Raw genomic sequence first — 9,081 nt, forward strand, 5'->3', positions numbered from 1 at the left:
AGCTCTTGCTAGACTTTCACTCAAAGCTGGAGCTCTACCACTTGAGCCACAACCCCACTTCCAACTTTTTGCTAGTTAACTGGAGACACATTTATTTTTTGTTACAAAATGATTCTGACTAAAGAAATTTGGCCCATCCTTCAAACTCTAAATAAAACACCTTATCTTAGTCACTGAAATTCTCCTTTCAACAGATTCTAAATATGAATATCAAAACCCACCTCCTTCCCACTACCTCCCAGCCTAACTGTATACACTTAGGGTCTCCAGAGTACTATCAAGAGACAGAATGTGGAATCTATGCCTGTTCTCCTCACACTCACAAAATCTTGGGTCATTCTTGCTGGCTCACCTCCCAGTACACAATGCTTTCCTTGTTCTTCAATGTTCCAACAGATGCTTTCTTGGTTACATGGACTTCACTAGAGGAGTGGAAAATGTGGATACGGAGGGGGGCAGGTAGCAGCAGAAAATACTAAGCAGAACTAGCCAAAGTTTTCACTGTGAATTTCAAGAAGAACACAAAATCTCAGTTCTGGCATGACATGCCTATGTCTTTTTTTGGCCAGTCCTGGGCCTTGGACTCAAGGCCTGAGCACTGTCCCTGGCTTCCTTTTTGCTCAAGGCTAGCACTCTGCCACTTGAGCCACAGCGCCACTTCTGGCCGTTTTCTGTATATGTGGTGCTGGGGAATCGAACCCAGGGCCTCATGTATATGAGGCAAGCTCTCTTGCCACTAGGCCATATCCCCAGCCCAATGACATGCCTATGTCTTAAGGTAAAACGTTCCTATCAGTAGAATTTCAGAAACTTCTACCCAATCCATTCTAACTCCTTATTGCTAGTAGATCTACTACCCCAGGATGAAAGAAGAGATAAACTCCATTTTGTAAACTAAGTAATAGCCTAAATGGCATAGCAAGTTACAAGCACATATCCTTCCAACTTTGAAATGACTGATCCCTACAGAGAAGTGTCTTCAAAACAGGAGAGATTAATTTTTCCTTTGCATTCTGTTCATGTTCCTCTCACCTCTGGACCTGTACTAGCTCCCCCAGTAAAAGCCTCACTGCTCAGTTTTTCCCTACTGCCATTCCAAGGCCCAAAGCTGAATGAGTAAGCATATTTCATATGTCATAAAGGACCTCTACCTACTTCTACCATGGCGGTGCTTAATAAGGTAAAAGATGAGATGGGAATGTAGCTTAGCAGTAGAGTGCTTGCCTAGCATGCATGAAGCCCTGAGTTCAATTCCTCAGCACCACATAAACAGAAAAAGCCAGAAGTAGCACTGTGGCTCAAGAGGAAGAGTGCTAGCTAGCCTTGAGCAAAAAGAAGCCAGGGACAGTGCTCTGGCCCTGAGTCCTAAGCCCCAGGACTGGCGATACATACATACATACATACATACATACATACATACATACATACATACATACATACGGTGACGGATGTGCCAAAAAGCAAGCTCTATATATTCCAGAGTATGCATCTAATACTCTTGGCACTCACTAATCATACCCTCTGGTGTACAACTAGGGCTCTCAGCAGAGAGAATACAGCTATCCCAAAGTAAAGAAAAACTGAATCAAAGGATCAGCACATATCCTATATTGGGTGGGCAGCAGTGCAAACCACAGCTGGCAGGACAAAGATGGCCCACTGCCTGTGTTCATAATCAAAGTTTTAATGGAGCACAACAATACTCATTCATTGATTCATTCACAGTTCATGTCTGCTTTTGTGCTGTAACGACAGAGTTGAAAAGTTCCAAAAGAGATTATATGACATGCAAAGTCAAAATATTTACTATCTGTCCCTTTGTAGAAGAAATTTTCCAACTCTCATCCTAGAGGAAGACAGGGTCAGTTTTTGTTTATGGTTTTTCACTGTGCCCATACCAAGGCTTGAACTCTGGACCTCATGTTCTAACTCCATTTGGTTGTTCATGGATGTTGCTCTATTACAGCATTTTGCTGGTTAATTGGAATGGAATCTCCTACATTTCTCTGCCCAGGCTGGCTTTGAAAACTGTGAACCTCTAGGTCTCAGCCTCTTAAGAAGCTAGGATTACAGGTGTGAACCATTGGCACCTGGCAGGACTAGTTTTAACAATAATTTGGTAGCAAATTTGACCTAGATTTATACAATTGAACATCGGAGATAGGACTAGGAATGGGTTTGTCTCAGAGATTGCAGTAAGAATGCCTGCCAAGTAAGTAGGAAGCTCTGATTTCAAACCCAGTACCACCAAAATATTGTACCATAGTTTTCTAATACAGGACTTGTACAATTTAGGTTGCAAATTTCACACTAAAACCTGAACTAATGGGTTTTTTTTCTCTTTTTCTTTTTCTCCTTTGGTACTGGAAAGTGAACCTAGGGTCTTGCCAGGTAAGCACTCTACCACCTGAGCCATGCCCCTAGCCCTCAGATTAGTTTTAAGCTAGAATTTGGCTCAATATTATTCCTTCATATTTTAGGTCTGTAAATAGCCACATTTAAGATCTAAGCTTTGAATTTGATCTCTTCCCTCTAATTTTTTTCACAAAAACTTTTATTCATCAAACACTGAGTGAGCACTTACACTGTGACAAGACCTTAGGCTAACTACCCCTCTAAAAAAAAAAAACGGAGCATTAACTTGGGCCTATCCACACAGTATGATATTTCAGGAATGAGATTATCATAAAAACCACCATAGGGATGTTTATACTAGTTCTTATGGTAAAAAATAATTTATTTCTCTTTTAGGGGGGGGTGGAACAGAGCCTCCTACATCCTAGGCAAGCACTTTGGCATTACACTAGATCTCCAGCTCCAGATGAACAATTTCCCTCTGTTCCATTCTATCAGAAGATTCAATGGATAAATTCAGTTTAGATTATGCTCTTCCTTAGAGTGGGCTACACCATTTACATGGTAAGACAGAGACTGTAATAGATTTCAGGAGGTCTTTAACTTTGGACCATATATTGTATACTTATTTTCACTAAATATGCACTATTTCATTCAGCTATGAACATGAGCAACAGCAATAGTGATAGGTAAATAGACAAATAGTAGACAGATTTTACTACCAATAGAAACTGGTATTTCCATATCATGTTATAATTGCTGTGTCTTGAGATATTGTTTAAACTCATCCATTTTGAAGTTATAAGATTTAATGATAAAAATATTGTTTACTGTCAATAAAAATGCATAGAGTGTTGTATCTCACTTAAAATATTTTGACAGGTATATTCTAATAATTGAATAATAATTCAATATTTATAATTCTATGTATTTTTTGCATATAAAAATTGTTTCAGGGCTGGGAATATGGCCTAGTGGTAAAGTGCTCGCCTCGTATACATGAAGCCCTGGGTTCAATTCCTCAGCACCACATATATAGAAAAAGCTGGAAGTGGCGCTATGGCTCAAGTGGTAGAGTGCTAGCCGTGGGCAAAAAGAAGCCAGCGACAGTGCTTAGGCCCTGAGTTCAAGCCCCAGGACTGGCAAAAAAAGAAAAAAAAACCCAAAACAAAACAAAAATTATTTCAGCTGGGTGCCTGTGGCTCACACCTGTAATCCTAGCTACTCAGAAGGCTGAGATCTGAGGATTGGGTTCAAAGCCAGCCCAGATAGCAAAGTCCCTGAGACTCTTATCTCCAATAAACCACCAGAAAACCAGAAGTGTCGATGTGACTTAACTGGCTCAACTGATAGAGAGCTAGCCTTGAGCTGAAGAGCTCAAGGACAGCGCCCAGGCCCAGATTTCAAGCCCCAACAACACACACATATGCACACAAAAATTCAGCTAGGTTCTAGTGGCTCTTGTAATCCTAGCTATCAGGAGGCTGAGATCTGAGAATCAAGATCTGAAGCCAGCCTAGGAAGAAAAATCTTTGAGACTCTTATGCCCATTTAACCAGAAGAAAAAAAAAAAAAGCTGAAAGTGGAGCTATGACTCAAGTAGTAGAGTGCCAAACTTGAGCAAAAAAGCTTGAGACAGAGCCCAGGCCCTGAGTTCAAGCCTAGTACCAGCACCAAATAAACATATTATTCTAAAAGAGATTTCATGAGGTTTCATCATACCACCAAAGGAGTCATGATCTCCCTACAAAAGAGATTAAGATCCGGATTCTAAAGCCAAAAAGTAGGCAAACACAAATCACATGAGGTACGTTAAACAACAAGAGACTAGCCCAGTTTTTGGTTAATGGTCATGCACTCATGGTGTTCTCAAGTCTGGAGCAAAGACCAGATGCCACTATTTTTAGCAGCCCTCAATTCAAAAGTGGTTTGCAAGTACTTATGAATGTGACATAACAGCCTTGTAGATCTATGATTTCCCCTGGCTCTTTGGCAGTCATCCTAATTCAAACATAGACAGAAAGCCTTAAACTAACAGAACTTTCAACTTGTGATTTAAGAGGGTTACTAAAAGAAAAAGGAGGGGGAAAACGTGCTCGTGCTCTCTCTCTCTCTCTCTCTCTCTCTCTCTCTATATATATATATATATATGCATACACACACATACACAAACAATTCAATTATTTAGGAAATGTAAAATAAGCAAGAAGAAATAATGTTCCCCATAATCACAGAGTCAGTCAATGTTAGCATCAGATAAAGTAACCTGGGACTTCAGAATCAACCCAAGGCTCTATCCAATTAGACCATTCTCCTTAAGGAATCACATACTCAAAAAGGAGTCCCTAAGAAAACAAAACCCCACTTGTTTATGCAAGGAGAAATCATAAGTTGAGCAAGAAACAAGCTTGCTTCTTTATCAATCAAGACATTATACAGGTTTCTTCAAAGAGAATGTGAAGAATTAATTCACTCAGCCAACACAAAGGACCCCAGGAGTAATACAATCCCCAGCCCTAAGTGCCTCCTCTTCTATAGTTTGTTACCTTGAAGCATATATTCTGTTCCAGAAAATTTCTTGAGTAGTTCCTCCCAGTTACATAGAATGTAGGTCAAGTAAATATCCACTGTTCTGGAAAGAAAGTGTAACTAAACATTTTCTACCAAGCACAGGATATCCACCACCACTCCCAACCTTTCTGAACTGTCTTCCCATATTACAAATTGTATAGGGGAAAGAATTGATAAGTAATTGGATTCATATGCTGTATGTTAAGTTAAAATGAAAAAGTTTCTTCTGTTAAGTTTTTTTTCAAGTACTGGCAGCACAATTGGTAGCACCTTCACAATAGGCTATAAGAGGTGGTAATAACACTCATTTTAGTTAAGTTCATCTGCATTACTAACAACCCTCATGAAAGGGAATGAGTAGGGTATAAAACTAGTAACAAAAACTTCATTTGCATTATTCACAGTGTGCTATCATGCCCAGTAAGTCTGGCTTAATCTCCAGTGGACAAATAATGAAGTTAAGATGGCTAAATGCACTAAAGCCTCTCGCAGGTGGCAATCTAATCAGTATGGTTGGAGCACTCAGCATATTCCTCTCTTCCTCATGATGGTCATCATGTGATGATTGTCATGATTACTTTACCAAATCTCACAATATCCTTTCCTAGCAATTCTCCTCCCTCTACCCTCTGAGTACTGGGGCTTGAACACCTTAGCTTTGAGTGCTCAAGACTGGCTCTCCCCAACTTGAGCCAGTTTCTGGCTTTTTGTGGTTAACTGGAGCTAAGTCTCAATGACTTTCTTGCCCTGGCTGGCTTCAAACCTCAGATCTCAGCCTCCTGAGTAGCTAGGATTAAGGGGTGAACCACAGGCACCCAGCTCTTTTCTACCACAACTATGTATTACAAAATCAGTAAACATAGAGACATAATAGGATCTGAAGGTGATACCTCACCACTGCTATTACTCTTGGCAGAAATGTTTTCTGCCTCTACCTTCCCAAGCTTTGTAAGGCCTACCCTCAGAGTTTCTTCTACCATAAACTCCTGACTTCTCACTGTCTCTATAAATGTCACTACCCCTATTTCAATATGACTGTGCCTCTCTCAATACAGAGTTCATTTATTGTATTAACTAGATGCCTCAATTGCATTCAAGAAATTCTCTTATTAAGCCAGTCTGATAGAGCTTGTGTCCCAGCCATACATCCCATTTCTCCCCACTGCATCTTTGTACTTCCAAACAGTCCCCCAGTCATAGAATTACTACATTTTAGACCTTAAGGAAACCTCAGAAAAATCTAATCTAATGTTCCTCCAATTTTAAAAACTACATTTTGCTTCATATATATTTTTTAATTTATTTTTATTTATTTATTTTTTGGCCAGTCGTGGGCCTTGGACTCAGGGCCTGAGCACTGTCCCTGGCTTCTTTTTGCTCAAGGCTAGCACTCTGCCGCTTGAGCCACAGTGCCACTTCTGACCAGTTTCTATACATGTGGTGCTGGGGAACTGAACCCAGGGCTTCATGTATAGGAGGAAAGCACTCTTGCCACTAGGCCATATTCCCAGCCCTGCTTCATATATTTTTAACATTGGCAAAATCCAAACACACATAACTAAAACACATTTATTTTAAAAAAAAAACATTATCCTCAGTACATGGACACACTGAAAATTTCTATCCTATTCCTTTATAAATGAAACTTGTGATGTCATCCACTAAATAGATTTTACAACCTAACAGCAGGATGGAACCCTAGTCTGGGAAGCTTAATCTATAGAGGCCAAACTTACTACTCACTGATAAACTCAGCAGTTGGCTAAGTTCCCCACCCACAAGAAGCTTGTCCAAAAAATTAAACTTGATCTGTCTGGTAAGGTACCAGACAGCAGTGGTGTGGTTTCCACCAAAGACCTCTCTGCCTAACGGGACACAGTGACTTACACCTGTCATCCCAGCAACTTGGGAGACAGAAATCAAGAGGATCATAGCTCAAAGTTTGTGTAGAGGGAGTTAGTGGGACCCCATATGAACAAAACAAGCTGGTTGTAATGATACATGCTGTTATACCAACTACAAGGGAGGGATAAGTAGGATTGCTGAGGCCAGCCAAGCACACACGTGAGCCCCTACCTGGAAAAAATAAAATAACTGAAGCAAAGTACGGGGGGTGTGGTTCTAGTGATAGAAGGCTGCTTAGCAAATACAAGACCCTGAGTTCAAACTCCAGTACCTTAAAAAAACAGCATCGACAACAAAAATCCCTCTTGTACTCGTTAACAGACAATCAGTCGCACTCTACAGAAAACTCTCAAGACTAGTAACACCCCCCGATTACTGGTCTCACATTCGTCTCCACGTCAGCCCCTCAAAGTCACTGCTCGTCGGTCCGCGTGCCCTTGCGGCGGCTGCTTCATGGTCGCTCGCAGCGGTCAGAGTCCCCTGCCAGTCACTGTCCATCGATAGGCCTCCAGGGAGTCATCGCCCCGCGGTCACGGCCCCCCGCACTCAATGCACGCTTGCTAGGACATGGTCCGGCCGCAGCCTCCGGCCCGCACCTCCCGGCTCGGGGGCCGCGGACCCCCACGGGCCGCCACACCCGGGTCACAGTCGCCAGACTGTCACTGTACCTCGGTCACAGTGGCCCGCCAGCCCCCGCTTCACCCTCTCGCTGTCACCAACCCATTCTTCAGTCACAGTCTCCCCTCAAGCTGAGCCGCGAGTACGTGCAACCTGGGGCGCTCACCGCAGCTCGCGCGCCCCCCGGCTCCGCTCCCGTCCGATTTTTCTCTCGGCGCCGCGTCACCGACCCGGGGAACTTGAAGCGGTTGCGGGGAGACGCCCCGGGAAGGCAGCTGACGGAACAGCAGGCCGGAAGTCCCGCCTGCTTCCCGCCTCCTTGTCAATCCGACCGCTTATCCCCGAAAAACACGACCCCTGACGCGATAGTTCCGCTTCCACCGCGGCTCCCCGAGGGAAGTGACCCGGCCGGAAACGCGCGAGGCCGGGACACGCCTCGCGGGGGGCTGGGGTAGCCAGGTTGGCCCTCCGGAACGCCACGGCTCAGGATCTGCCGCGGGCGGGGGCAGGCGTGGGTTCGGGGCCGCGGGTGGGGAACACCCGGCTGGAGCGCTTTCCCTGGCCAGATCGTCTGCGGAGCGGCTTCCTGGTTTCCGTCATGGAAGGCAAGTCCGCGCACCGCCGTGAAGAAAGATGTAAAAGAATCTTTGGATGCGTCTAGGCCTTTGGAGGGCTACCTGCCTGACTTGAGAGTGGCTAAGAAAGGTGGGCACACGTGTGCGTCTGCTTGGAGCTTCCGAGAGAAAGCCGAGATCCCGAGTTCCTCCCTCCCTTCTGAGTAGAACAGAACAGCTGCCCCCCATGCTGGGGAAGACACCAGGCCCGAGGGGGAAGAGCATGACTGAGATAGTGGGAGTTAGGCAGTAACCAAGTCTCCGGGGCTTAACTTAATTCGTAGCTTCACACAGCTCAGACCTTGACACTAGCCAACTCTGGCGTTTAAGCTAATAAACGGGTTAAACCACAGAATGGCAATTACTGAGCAAAAACCCAGAGAGAAAGGCAATAACTCATAATCTAAAGAAAAATCTGATGCACAACTAAATTTCTTTGTATTTTTATAGTAGTGCAATACTTGAAATAGTCAATAAGCAAACAAAAAAAACACCTATGATATAACTTAGTGGAATAAATGCAGCTATTAATCTGTACTTCTCAAAATCACAACCAGAATGACACAACTGTAATGCGAGGTGTGAAATTTTTCAGAGGATTACACTGGGTGTATTTTTAACTAACTCTGCAAATAGAAATGTTTGCTAAATGTTTACAGTTGGTTGGTTTTTGTTGTTGTTGCCAGTCCTGAGGCTTGGACTCAGAGCCTGAGCACTGTACCTGGCTCCTTTTGCTTAAGTTTAGTACTCTACCACTTGAGCCACAGCACCACTTCTGGCTTTTTCTGTGTATGTGGTACCAAGGAATTGAACCTAGAGCTTCATGCATGCTAGGCAAGCAACCTACCACTAGGCCAAACTCCTGGCCCCAGCTGGTTGTTTTTAAACAATTGAAAACAAACAAACAAAAAAAAAGCAGGGGCAATTCCTTTCGAATTTTTCCCCTCAGTTTTCAAAATGTAATGGGAACATATATAACATATTAAAAATATAAGGCCTAAAATACAACAGATTCTAG

General features: G+C 43.3%; 1 protein-coding gene across 4 annotated transcripts in view; it reads right to left on the minus strand.

Annotated features, from left to right (window-relative positions):
- Positions 1–7,752, minus strand: part of Pcyt1a (phosphate cytidylyltransferase 1A, choline) — a 57,564-nt gene extending 49,812 nt beyond the window's left edge. Inside the window, exon 1 of one of the 4 annotated variants that reach the window (XM_048346854.1) lies at positions 7,616–7,752. The gene's annotated coding sequence lies outside the window, so the exon portion shown is untranslated. Of the gene's footprint in view, positions 1–4,901; positions 4,984–7,216; positions 7,480–7,499 lie in introns of those variants that run through there. The other 3 variants (XM_048346855.1, XM_048346856.1, XM_048346857.1) reach the window with 3 other exon arrangements.
- Positions 7,753–9,081: the final 1,329 nt, after the last annotated feature.

Source organism: Perognathus longimembris, chromosome 5 (genome assembly GCF_023159225.1).
Source record: "Perognathus longimembris pacificus isolate PPM17 chromosome 5, ASM2315922v1, whole genome shotgun sequence".
Lineage (NCBI taxonomy): Eukaryota > Metazoa > Chordata > Mammalia > Rodentia > Heteromyidae > Perognathus > Perognathus longimembris.